At 39.9% G+C, this 12,943-nt stretch overlaps 1 protein-coding gene across 5 annotated transcripts in view; it reads left to right on the forward strand.

Moving 5' to 3' along the window:
• Daam1 (dishevelled associated activator of morphogenesis 1) overlaps window positions 1–12,943 on the forward strand; it is a 171,008-nt gene that overhangs the window by 71,625 nt on the left and 86,440 nt on the right. The window lies entirely within an intron of this gene.

Below are 12,943 nucleotides of genomic sequence, written 5' to 3' on the forward strand. Positions count from 1 at the left end.
ATTCTTAGGTCAAGAAAGTAGGCTGTGTCGTTGCCCTTCTGGAATGTTTTGGAAGTGACTGTGTCACTCAAGCTCTTACAGACCAGAGTTCTCTTACAAATCAAAAAGATGAGTCAGTTTGAGAGAGCCTGTGAAGCTGGTGTTTGCCTTCTGGTCTCCTGAGTGAAGTAACAGGCCCGTTTTCAACCAAAATTGGTTGGAAAAAAGAAGTGACTTGTAACAGGAGGTCTGTACTTTAAAATACTCAATATTTTCAGTATTTGAGGACTCTACTCCCTTTCCCTTGCTGCTTCATGCAGAACTCTATTTTATGTATTGATGAAGAGGTTCAAGAAGGAAAGAACTTGGCCCACAGATGTGGCAGTTTCAGTAGTAGAATGGGATCAGTGATGAGGGAGATGTAACGCCAGCAAAGGAGTAAGCTCAGGTCACCTCTGCATAGACTGTGTGTGTGTGTGTTATGGGTGTCAGGCAGGGTGCTGAGGTGTGTGGTCAGGGAGGACTTTCTGGAGGAAGTGAGCTGTCAGCAGGAATTGAAGGCCAGAGAAGTGCTGGCATCAAGGTTAGTGGCAGTCTTCATTGCCTTAAGCTGGCTCATCCAAAATCTCAGTGCTTACCACAGTACAGGCTCATCTCTTCTAGTGCTGCAACTTCTGTGGGTCAGCTCTGGTTCATTCCTCGCTATCTACTGTCCAAGAGGAAAGACAGTCAGGGCCACCCACTAGCAGGCTCTAACCTCATGCTTGTAAGTAACACATCATGAGTGTCCCTCTCCCGGTCAGTGCAGACCACACAGCCATCCTTGAGATCCCAGAGTAAGGAGGTGTCACTGTCCTGTAGGGACTGATACCAAAGTCATGTGGCCTCGCCTGAGGTCACTGAGGTGGGTGGAGGACACATAGTCCTCTCCCAGGGAGGGGCAGTGAATCATCTGCCACAGTGGCTGTCAAGAAGGGCAGTAAAGATGCATTTACAGGTTTGGTTTTAGTACAGTACTTTAAAACTGAAAGGCAACCTAAAGAGATAGATGTCACTGATGGACAAAGACCTCCTTAATGACAGTGGAGCCACTGGGCAGAGCCCGTGCCTGCCAAGCATCCCCTGTCCATGGTCCATACAGTCGTATTTTGTTAGCCTCCCCAAGGGAGGCTTGAGCAGGAGACCATGTGGTGGCATTTCCATGTACATCTTGAAGACAGCCCATTGTTCTGCATTCATAAGAGAGGAAACTCCACTCTGCCCTATTGATGTCTCTATTCTGTTTGAAAATTCCCTGCAGCTGTTAGTTCTTAAAAAACTGATGCTAAACCAGATCTTTAAGCCAAAGCCATTGGAAAACAAATTATCTTGAGGTTTGTATCTGTCCTGCTGAGTGACAATGGATTTTTGTCTACTCCTGACTTCAGGGATGTAGACCACAAATCCTTCCAACTGCCAGGGGAGGCCTGAGGCAAGAGAGGTGGGCTCAGAGCCACCGGAAGCTTCTGCTCTGGGTTCTCCCGAGCAGTTGCAGAAGTGATTCTGCCTCTACCCACTATAGAAGAGGGAGCAGTGGCCGAGTGCCTGGACTCTGCAGCCAGACAACACTGCCATCCACTAGCCCTTCAGCCCAGGGAAATTTCCTTCAAGATGGGATAATACCATCCTCTGATAGAGGTTGTATGAATATAAAAAAGGATAACTTGTTTAAACAGACTGGCACATCTAGTAAATACTTTACACCCTGCATCCAAGTGCAGCAGGAGGGTTGAGGGATAATCTGAGGTCTGTCTGAGCACAACCCTAAGCAAATAGCTCAGAGGGTTTCCCTTTTCTTGGAAGCTGATGTGCTTTCTGTACTCGCGCCGGTCTGGACCCTGACTTACTTAGCAGTCCTCTTTGCATCTGTTGGGAACCATCTCACAAGAGCTGGTTATTGTAAGCAAGTTTCCTGTGCTTCCTCTGATGAGGCACTCGTTTGATATTTTTAAAATGTGACATCAAATGGGTTTCTTTGAGAATTGCTTGCTGCAACTTTATCATCTCATAAGTAAAGCAAGCCTGGATAGGAGTTCAGGCAAGTGAATCTTTAAAGAAGGTGACCAGCAAAATGTGCCTTGTTCTCCAGCAGGCTTCCTGACACAGGGAGGGGAGCTGGGATTATCCAGTCTCAGGCCATAGTGCTTTCTGGAGGTCCTAGTCCCACATCCTGTGTATATTTTAGACAGCTTAATTGAGACCTGATTCATGTCCCATATGACTCCAATTTAAAATGTGCAATTCAGTAGCTTTTAGTGTATATTCATAGAATTGTGTGACCATCATCAAGATCAGTTTTAGGACATTTTCACCATCCTAACAAACAGCCCTCATATCCATTAACCATCAGTCCCTTATTATCCTGAGCCCCACCATTTGTTGGCAACTACTGATCAACTTTCTGTCCCATAGAATTTGCCTACTCTGGACAGTTGATGTAAATGGAATCACACAATACATGGTCTTTATGATTGGCTTTAAGCCTATTTTTCTTGATGCTAATGTTAATAGCTGGTGTAGGTATAGTTTGTTGACATTAAAACCCATGGTAGATGCTCAGCTCTGGAAATATTCTCCCCAGACAGCATTCTAATGGTGAATAAAAAGGAAAGCCACCACTGTATTTCAGGGAAAACAAAACAAAACCAATCTGAAAAACATCATGTTTTTAAAGTTCATTAATTGCAATACATACTACTATTTTGTGTTTTTTTTTTAATTGCCAAATATGGATATAACATTCTTAAAAACCCATTCATCACTGATGGACATTTGCGATTTGCTAATTTCAGCTATTATGAATAATGCTGCTATAAATATTGATATACAAGTTTTTGCATAGAAACAGGCTTTTACTTTTTATGGGTGTATACTGAGGAGTGGAATTGCTGTGTCCTAAGGGAATAGGATGTTTAACTTTTAAGGAAAGATCAGATTGTTCCAAAGTGACTACACCATCTTACATTTCCACCAGCAATGTATGTGGGCTTCAGTTTTTCCTCATTTTTGCCAACACTTTTCTAACTCATTTCTACCCAATTTATTAACCAGCTGCTTTTAAAGCTGTTTTGTAGCTTCTAAAGAATTATAACCTGAGGGATATTTTTTTGTGTGAGTTGTCAGAAATAAAGTCTCCTGCTAACAAATTCTAAATTATTTGAGATAGTTAACAAATAAGACATTATCTGTTTAATCTCTGCCAACCATATGTGATCTGCCTTTTGAGCATTCAGATATTCATTCCTGTGTGCTCTGCCCCTGCCTCCCCCTCCCCTTTCCACTTCTTCCACCTTGCCCACTACCCCAGTCAAAATGAACAAGTGAGTGCTCTGAGACTTAGTATTGCTTCCTTAAAATAAGATTTAGCTGCCAGGCACAGTGGTGCACACCTGTAATCCCAGGGAGGTTGAGGCAGGAGGATCACTGAAAATTTGAGGCTCACCTGGACTACATAGTGAGTTTAAGGCCAGCCTGAACTGTATAGCAAGACCCTGTCTCAAAAAAAAAAAAGTCTGGGGATTTAGCTCAGTGGCACCTCACCTGCCTCACAAGCACATGGTCCTAAGATCGATCCTTGGTACCAAGGGGCGGGGTCGGGGGGGGGTTCAGCTGTATTCTTTTCCTTCGAAGAAGACAACATTTAAAGGCCTTATTAGATTATCCTTACTTGAACAAGCCTAGATATGACAATGCTCTTTATTGTTTTGTTCTGTCTCAGCAGCAGTAGCACATTTCCTTTGGGATGAACAGAAGTGTGGTCAGTTACTGACTTGATTTTGAGTGTGGATTAGGTGTCAGTCTGTGCCAGTTCTGAGTAAACAAGATGGGGTCCTTGATGACATTGTGAAGCTGAAGCTCTGACGAGAAGTCCGGCCACTCTGCACTCTGCTCAGGTGTGACTGAGTGCTGTGAGAAGCATGGCTCACACAGCGTATTATGTTAGGGAAGAGACTGTGCTCCCTGCTTTTCACAGAGAGAACGTTTTACTGGAGTGACACTCCCGACCTCTCCTTCCTCCTCACTCCTGTTGGACTGTGCACAGCTCAGTGCCTCCCCCTTTCTTTGTCACTCTGTAAGTTCACCTTATTCCAGAAAACACCATCTTTGGCCCTTGGTGATGTGCACATCACAGGAGTGAGCCCCATGGGCGTTGTGCAGTTGTGCGGCCTCCCTGTGAGCAGCGGGTACATGTCTCATTCAGCACCAAGGTCCCCACGGGCTCTGTCTTCTGTTTGCAGATGGAATCTTGGTTCCCCAGTGCTGCTTTCATGAGTACAGGGAGGGCAGTCGAACTTCTACCTGCTTGATTCCTTAGCTTAGATCTCATTAATTCCAACTTGCTGGGGACAGAGGGGGCTGTTGGCTGGCACTCACTCCTGCAGTTACCTGAGCTCCTGTGAAGGCTCTCGGAGGGTTTTCCAGGGGAAGTGACATTTAATGTGAGACAAGAAAAACAAAGAGTTCTCCCAGCAAAGGGGAGATGAAAGAGTGTTACAGTGAGAACTGCTTGCGTGGAAGCTGGGATGCGTGGAAGGAAGGCTCCAGGAACTGCGAGCAGTTCATTTTGGCTGGAGCCTGAAAACAGGGTGTGGGCAGGCCTGGGGACTCCGAGAGGCGAGCCTGGAAAGGTGTGTGGGATGGCTGGCATGTTGATTTAGTAGATCTATGTCCCCTATTTGTCGTTGACCCAGAGGAAAGTACCTCCACTTTCTTACAGGTTTTCTCAGTAAACCAAGCACAACAATGTAGATCTAAACGTTTTGCTGCCGGGTTACATTCACAAAAATAGCCATTGCTCTGTGCAGTCTTTGTGAGGTGTTGCTAAGTTTGGTCCTGCTCTAGTGTGCTTCCTGGGTAGACTCTGAATATGATTTCCTTTAAATTCACTGGTTGAGATGAAATGCCTTTTTATTATAATACATGTCTCCTTTGGATATTTTAAGATTTGAAATAGAAAGGAGAGAGAGAGAGTTACCAGGACCTCCTTCCTTTCTTCTCTGGTTTCCTACAAGACATCTCTCAGCAACAGTGACAGGGGAATTAGTTTCTCCTTACAAGTTTCTATCCTCCTCAGTTCTGTTGCCCTGTAAAGGTAAAATATCCCACTTCTTTTTCTGTGTGAGACTTCCGGGGGAGAAATCCAGGTTTAAAACAAAGTCTGTTTATTATTTTTGAAGTGCATTATAGTAAATCTCTTACAGCACACTTATTGCATATGCTGCATGGACTTTTTAGGGGAAACCTTTCATTTATAACATAGCAATGTGAATTTATGGCTAGTTGGAAATAATAAACAATATGAACAATATATTTCTAATCCTGAAGTGTTACCAATTCCATTTTTCACTTTTTTCTGCCTAATCTGTGTTCTTTCAGATCTAATTCTTAGTCCCCTATTTATTGGACAAATGGTTCCAATGTTTGGGGAAAACATATCATTATGCCTTTTGAAAATATAAATATGTTAAAGAAATTGTTGAGAAATCCACTATTGGTCACAAAATGGTCATTTATACTATTGAAGATTATCAAAAAAAAGTCAAAACCTCAAGGGGAGTGTAATAATGGTAGGTATTATAGGATAAAATTTGTATTCTAAAAATATAATCATAAATAGATATAATTAGTATAGGTCAATTTTATTTCTGAGAACTGAGAACGTTCTCAGCATTAGTAACCAGCACATGAATTTGAGAAATGAGGATAACAGAGGTGAGAGAATTTGGTTGATACATTGAATTTAGATGAGTTCATAGTCATTGTGCCAAATAATTTGAATTGGGAGCCTACACAGTAATCACTTCATTTTTCAGTATATTATGAAGTCATTTTGGTATGAATGGAGTTACAGGAATTTAAGTCAATCCTGACTATTGAGCAGTGTACAAATTTTGTTCCTCTCCCAGCTATGAGAATTATTAGCCCTTTTCTCAAGCCGTCTACATCATTTCTCTTATTACTAGGACCATTTTAAACTCTCTTTAATAATAAAATTCTTCCATTATCACCAGAATCAGGAAGAAGTTTCATCACTGTATTTTTAAAACTTGTCTTTTACGCTAAGACCATAACTAAAAATAGAAAGTCTCTTACGGGAGCTATTCAATTTCCTGTCTTAAGGAAAGATGAAAAAATTAGGAACAAATAATTTTAAACTAATAGAAGAAAAACTGGTTGTAAGGAGCTGTAGTTTTATTCTATTGTTTTTTAATTAGAGTGTGAAACATTGTTTGGTAATTAAGTAGAGGAAATCAGACTGTATAAACACTTCAAAGATATGTCTAGAATAGTTTTAGAATATGCACTTGTCTGGAAGCCAAAAGCAGAATGTAATGAAGGAAAAAATTGTTCTGTTTCCGTGAGATTTGTTTTTATTTGACAAAACTATGAAGGTCAAAAGAGAAAATTATGTTCAGCTAAAGGACACAATTCATTGACAAAGAAAATATTGAGTAAATCCTCCCTTGACACTATGACATTTTGGATAAATTAACCTGATGAGTTCATTAAAAGATACTTAGAACAGTATGAAAATATGCAGTACGTTACAAATGAAAGTGGACATGTAGATATGGACTTAAATGTGCACAGTGCTAAAATTCCTATGTAGTAAATGTGCACTTCTGCCAGTATACAGTCAATTTAAAGGTAACAAAGACAAAAAGATCTCAAATCTAGAATGTGATAAGCAAACTATTTTGGCCATGAAAATAGCTAGTGGTTTGTGATGCAGGCCAATGTTGATATAAGTGGTGTTGCTTGCCTGTATCTGTTACACTTTTGAATAAAATATTGCACTGCTTCTAAGAATCTAGGGTTGAAAGCAGATTTTCACTCCAGTGGACATAACACATTTCTTTGTACTGATTGAAGTCCTATCTGCTTAAAGACAGGAAGATGGTCAAAATCATTTTGTGAGTTTACTTCAGGTGTTCTGATTCACTAGACGTATCCATAAAACTCTAAGGCAAAAACTATTCTTTCTACTCTTAAATTTGTATTTTACATCACTATGATCATTTTGAACCCTTTTCTACAGGCTATTAAATTTGGACTTTGACTTCATGTACCTTGTTATCAGTCCAGTTATCATTTATTTCTGGATACTTCTCAATAGTATATCAAGGAGATTTGAAATGGAGGGGGGCATGGAGAAATAGAGAGAAGAAACAGGAAAACTTTGTTATTAAATAGAGGCACCAAAAAGCCATCTTTGAATTTAAATGCTACTGAGAAAATAGTTATAAATCCCTTTGATCGTGATGATTTCTATGAACATGAATTCTAAAGCGACCCTGCATGGCATCCACTAGGCTTTGGCTGCAATTTAAACTCTAATTATGTAACTTAGTCTTTAGGCTCCAGGATGCACATTACACAAAGTCACAGTAGTGTACTAACTGAATATTCCCACCCTCTATGTATCCCTACATAAGCTAATATAGTTGTTAAGGGGTTGGGGGAATCATTTGATCTCTGTAAGTAGTGTGGTTTAGGTATGCTTTCAGGAGTAATTTTGAAAATGTGTTTTAGTAATACCTAGAAGGATCAGATCATTTGTACAAATAAGTGTACAAAAGAATATATCTTGATGTTCTGGGAATCATCTAAACACCACTCTTTACTCTCACAAAACATGTGACCCAGCCCTTTAGAGGAAAGTGCCCAAGGAATGGGTGGTGTGTTCAGTTCTGTTTTTACCTGCTGTGTTTGGAATCCTTCCCCCTCCAACCCTCAATTCCCAGAATTCCTCTGGAATTTTATACTGTTACTTGAAGTGTGTAATGGAAGCTCAGTGACAAGCTACATCACTACGATTTCCTGCCTCATGGATGGGTAGATTGGAATTTTTTTTTTAAAAAACAAAACAAAACCAAATTCCTTGTCCAGTTTTAAATGGATTTGGAAACCTCCTAAAGCTGCTAGCTGTTTATTTCATTACACATTGCAGTATTTAAGAACTAAATTTAACCAAATACAGTATTGGAAAGTTTGGAATATACAATAGATTGTTTTCAGGAAAGATGGGCATTTTTCTGGAGTAGAAGTTGGAAAGCCCTTTGCCATCTTTTCAACAAGCAGTTTAAGTTTATTCTCTTGTGAATGATTCACTATGTCAAATTCATTATGTGTTTGAATACCTTTGCACCTTCAAAGAGCAGATATCGCTCAGGTATTGTATTTGGATTTTCAGGGTCTCCAGGGCCTAGAATAGAGCCTTGCCCAGAGTAGGTGCTCAATAAATGCTGTGGCTGGCTGGCTAACTATTGAAACACAACACATGAGATGCTCAGTAAGTATTTGAGTGAATGTATGAATTAATGACTGCTGAATTCTCCAGCAGCTGGGTTTATATTCTGAGTAATTCTTGAAGCAGTGGTGATATATTTGGGTTGATCCCTGTACCCCACTCAGCTGCTGTCACTCTCTTTACTCATCAGGATGTTAGTCATTATGGGAACATCAGTGGCCTGCATGAATGGTAGCAGATTAAAAGCATGAGGGTAATAGTGTTTAGGAAATATTTTCTACTTTTATAAGTTTCTCCACATATATTACAGCATAAAATAAATGCACAGCTGCACGATGGGAAGAGACTCATTGTGCTAGATTGTCTTTTGACCCAATTAAAGCTTAAATGTGTCAGGTGAGGGGCCAGACAAGTCTCTTGAGGGTGTGGGAGGGCCTTGGGGTGGCATGAGTAGTGCTGGCACTGTAGAGAACGAGCCCTGTCGAACTGGGCTCCGAGCTTCCTGTGGGCCTCAAGGTGCCTGGCTCATCTGTCCCCTTATAGCTGGTTCTGCACCCCAGGGGACAAAGTCCCACCATTCAGTTAGGAAAACACTGCTTAGAAATTCTCTAGTTAGTGTTGTCAGCTGAAATTGCACTAGGTTATAGATTTTAAAATTGGAAATTTGGGTGAATGAGTGGATAGTAGGAGATGATACAGATATTTAGAACACAGTTGTTTATTTTGGGTGGCTGAAGCATTGCTGGTGATTCAGATTAATTAAAAGTTAAGTCACTCTAAAGAGATTCTAATTGAATAATAGAAGCTGAGTACAAAGTCTGTAGGTTTAGAACAGACTTTCTGTAGCAAATGAAATACAGTTTGCATTGCCTACCGTTAAGGGGAAGAGGAAAATCATACGACACTAAACTCACTAATCTTGACTAGTCCCCCTTTGCTTGTGGGATTTCTCGCTCCTTATTTTTATATATCGAATGAAAACATGTCTATCAGAGTCTATAACTGTGTAGGTGGTGGTGAGTCACATCATGGTATTCTGTGTAATGACTAAGAATGTTGGCAGAAATCTTAGAGGCTGGAAAGCTTCAAGGTTTGTTCTTTGTGTGTACACATCCCTGTTGGGGTTTAAAGCTCTCTGTTGTTTTTCCGTTTCTAGCCATCCTGACTGGTTAGAAACAGGTAATAATTCACTCAGTACACCTCTATTTAAATTGACAAAAATCTTAGTAACTTTCATATTTCTAACTACTACTATGAAAATAAATGAAAATAAAACGCTATTCTCAGGGTCATTGCAGTTAAATCTTAAGAGCTATATTGGCAATTCATGATTCCTGATGATCATTTGCTTTGAAACAGCTCAATTTTCATAAGTTTAATGAACAATCATAGCCTAATAGTACATTTTCTCCATACATTTATAAAATGTAATATTTTTGTTTTGCTGCCACAGTGTCACCCCTCAGTCCTCCATCTGCCTTGTCTTGTCTTTTGTGCATGATGTTGTACTTGTTACCATGTCTTCTGAAGTGAGGTCTGGTCCCTGGCTTCTCAGGGGTTTGACCTAGTTCTGGTACAGCTGAGCTGCAGGATGGGAGGGAAGGTTCAGTCCAGAGAAGGCACTGCCGCTGTGGGTGTATCCTAGCTGTAAACCAGAGGTTTACCAGAGCCTGCTGGGCATGTGGGAAGTGCCTTCCTGGGGTGAGGCTAGGTGATTTGGGCCTGTTTGCTGTGGCAAATCCCAGAATCATTTAATTTGAAGGAGCAAAGTTAGTCTTGTCTGAGTAATAATAGGGTTGGAGAGTCTGCAAGCACTCCGTATTGAGTCAGATGGACAGCTAGTTTGTCAAGGACTATTAAATAGCAAAACAAAATAGAACAAAAACAAAATCCCAAAACACAAACACAGAACAGTGATTGATGAGCAGGATAACCCCAAGGGCCTGTTTTAGTTTTTTTCTCCTTCTTTTTTTCTGTTCTTCATTACACCCCCAGCCCAGGGATTTGTATATCCTCCTAACCTCTGTATATATCTCTCTGTATGTAAAGGGTTAGCTTGACGCATTAGAAATAGAAATCTTGAATTCCTTAGAGATTTCTCTTGTTAGCTGGAAACTTCCTTGTTGGCTTGCTGAAATCTATTAATTTGGTAGATTTTCAAAAAGTAAATGCTTTAAATATTGCTTGAGAGGCTTTGTAAATAATCTTTTATTTCAGTGAGCTAAAATCTCTGAAAAGAGCTTTTTGTTACAAAGTGTTAATCTTTCTACTCATTCAAGACCCTTATTGTATATTATTTCAGAATTCCTCCCTTTGGCTTATCTAGCAGATCAACCCATTTCCTTAGAATGGTGTGTGCTGTGCCGATTGTTTTTGGATTTATGTAGGTTTCTTTGTAGAGCAGCCTTCTTGCTCTAGAATGTGGGACTGGTGAGCTTTCTTTGCACAGAAATTTTTAGGAGTGGTGCTTAATAATAAATTTTGTCAGAGGTGAAGCCCAAAACTGTAGTTCCCAGGACTAGGCTTCCCTCCGAGGTCCTTGCTTCCTAATAATAATAATGTCTCTTCTCCAAGGTTGTATAAGTATACATATTTCATAAAAGTATAGTTCATATCTTGTCCAAGAAGTAAAGCCCATAAGGTTCTGTCTGTTTGAGTTTTTGAGAAACTTGAGCCTTCTGTGGAAGATGATGCTTTGTATAAAAGTTTCTCCTTTCATCACTTGTTAAATCACTTGCCTTTAATCGACTTTCACAACTTTATCCAGAAAGAATAACATGAAAAGAAGATGCTGTGACCAGGCCATCCACGTCTGAGGAGCAGTGAGATGCGCAGGCAACCAGCACCACTGTCTCTGCTTATCGCTGTCGCTTGTGCGTCTTAGTGAAGAACTTGGCTGTTCACACGTGCAGAGCCAGTGCTCCTCTATGGCACCAGCTCTAGGAAGAAAACCAAGATCAAAACCTCACAAGAGCAACAAGTGTCCTAAGGACCTCTTGCTAATATTACCAATCACTTATTTTAACTATTATTAAATTAATTATGAAGGGACATTGAAGGAAATGTTGCTGTGGAATTTTCAGAGAAAGGATGAGGATATTTTGTGGCAGAGATGCGTGGTCTCAAACAAGTCACATGTAAAATTGTGACATTTCTCCAGCTGAGTTTCTACCTTGAAAGGGTGCATGGTCTCCATTCCCCTTTTCTTCATATACTTCTTTCTGATTAGTTTCTCCTGTACACGGACCCCTTGATTTACCTAATGTTCAACCAGAATTTTATTTCCATACAGTGTACACAAGACTATATTTTCTCTGCTCTATGTAGAATTTTGCTTGCTTTTTTCAGGTTCCAACAAGTAGGCTTGTTTTTTGAGGGGGGGGGTTAACAGCTTTACTGAGATAAAATTTACATATAGAATCTACCAATTATAAGTATAGCTTGGTGAGTTTGATGAATTTATACAGCTTTTCAGCCATCACCACCATAGTTTTCGAATATTCCCATCGCGTCCCCCCACACCCAGCCCATTTGTGGTCACCTCTGCTTCTCCCTCCAGCCTCAAACAACCTTGGTCTTTTTGCCTCTATGAGATTTACTTTCCCCAAAAAATTCACATCAACAGGTACAATTTGAGATATAGTGATCCTAATTGCTTTGTTCTCCATGATTGCCTCTTACAGTATTTGAATTAATTACCAAAATGAAAAATCTCTGTAACATTACTTTGAGGCAATTTTAGAGCTTAAATAAACAAGTCTCTCAGAATGATTTTCAAATTGGTTTTGTATTCCATTCTTTTTCTGTCTTCTGTCAACTGCGCTTTGTTTTCCTTTTTACCCAGCAGGGTATCTACATGAGTTAAGTAGTTGGAAGACAGAGGGCAAAAGCAAGCCAGCCACTTTGTATCTGAAGAAGTACTGTGCATCATCCAGGACTGAGGTCTGTGAGATGCACTGTAGGCTCACGCATGGATGCTAAAACTGTATATAGCTTCCAGAAGAAACCAGAGAATATATATATATATATATATATATATATATATATATATATTTTTTTTTTTTTTTTTTTGGTACCAGGGATCAAACTCGGGTCCTTGCGCTTGCACAGCAGGTGGCGAAACCACTGAGCTAAATCCCCAGCCCAGAGAATATATTTTTTTGACCTTCGAGAACAAAGATTTCTTGAGACTTAAATCACTTACGATAAAGAGTACTCTTGATAAATTAGAATTCATCAACATTAAAAAAAAATAGTGATCAAAATACATCGCTAACAAAATGTAAAGGTGAGCCATAGGCTAGGAGAAATATTCTTCATATGTGCCTCTGACAAAGGCCAGGCTTATGTAATATGTGAAGAACTCTTGTTAGTAAAAATAAGCCAGGCAATTCAATAAAAATGGACAAAATATTTGAACAGATATTTCACAAAAATAACACAAATGAATGGTCAGTAAGGAGGCGACGAGGGATATTCAGGATCAGTTTTCCTCAGGAAAAATGAAAGCTAAAACGTCACTGAGGTAGCACTTCACAGAAACCAGGATAGCTAAGATTACAAACCATAGCATCACATATTGATGAGAATGAAGGGTAACTGGAAATGCTGTATTTTGCTGATGGAAGTGAAAAATGGTACCACCTGTTTCTGAAGCATAAAGTGCTACATCTA

This window comes from Heterocephalus glaber, unplaced genomic scaffold (assembly GCF_053883595.1).
Source record: "Heterocephalus glaber isolate CG9 unplaced genomic scaffold, H.glaber_assembly_v1.0 deba00001608, whole genome shotgun sequence".
NCBI classification, from domain to species: domain Eukaryota; kingdom Metazoa; phylum Chordata; class Mammalia; order Rodentia; family Bathyergidae; genus Heterocephalus; species Heterocephalus glaber.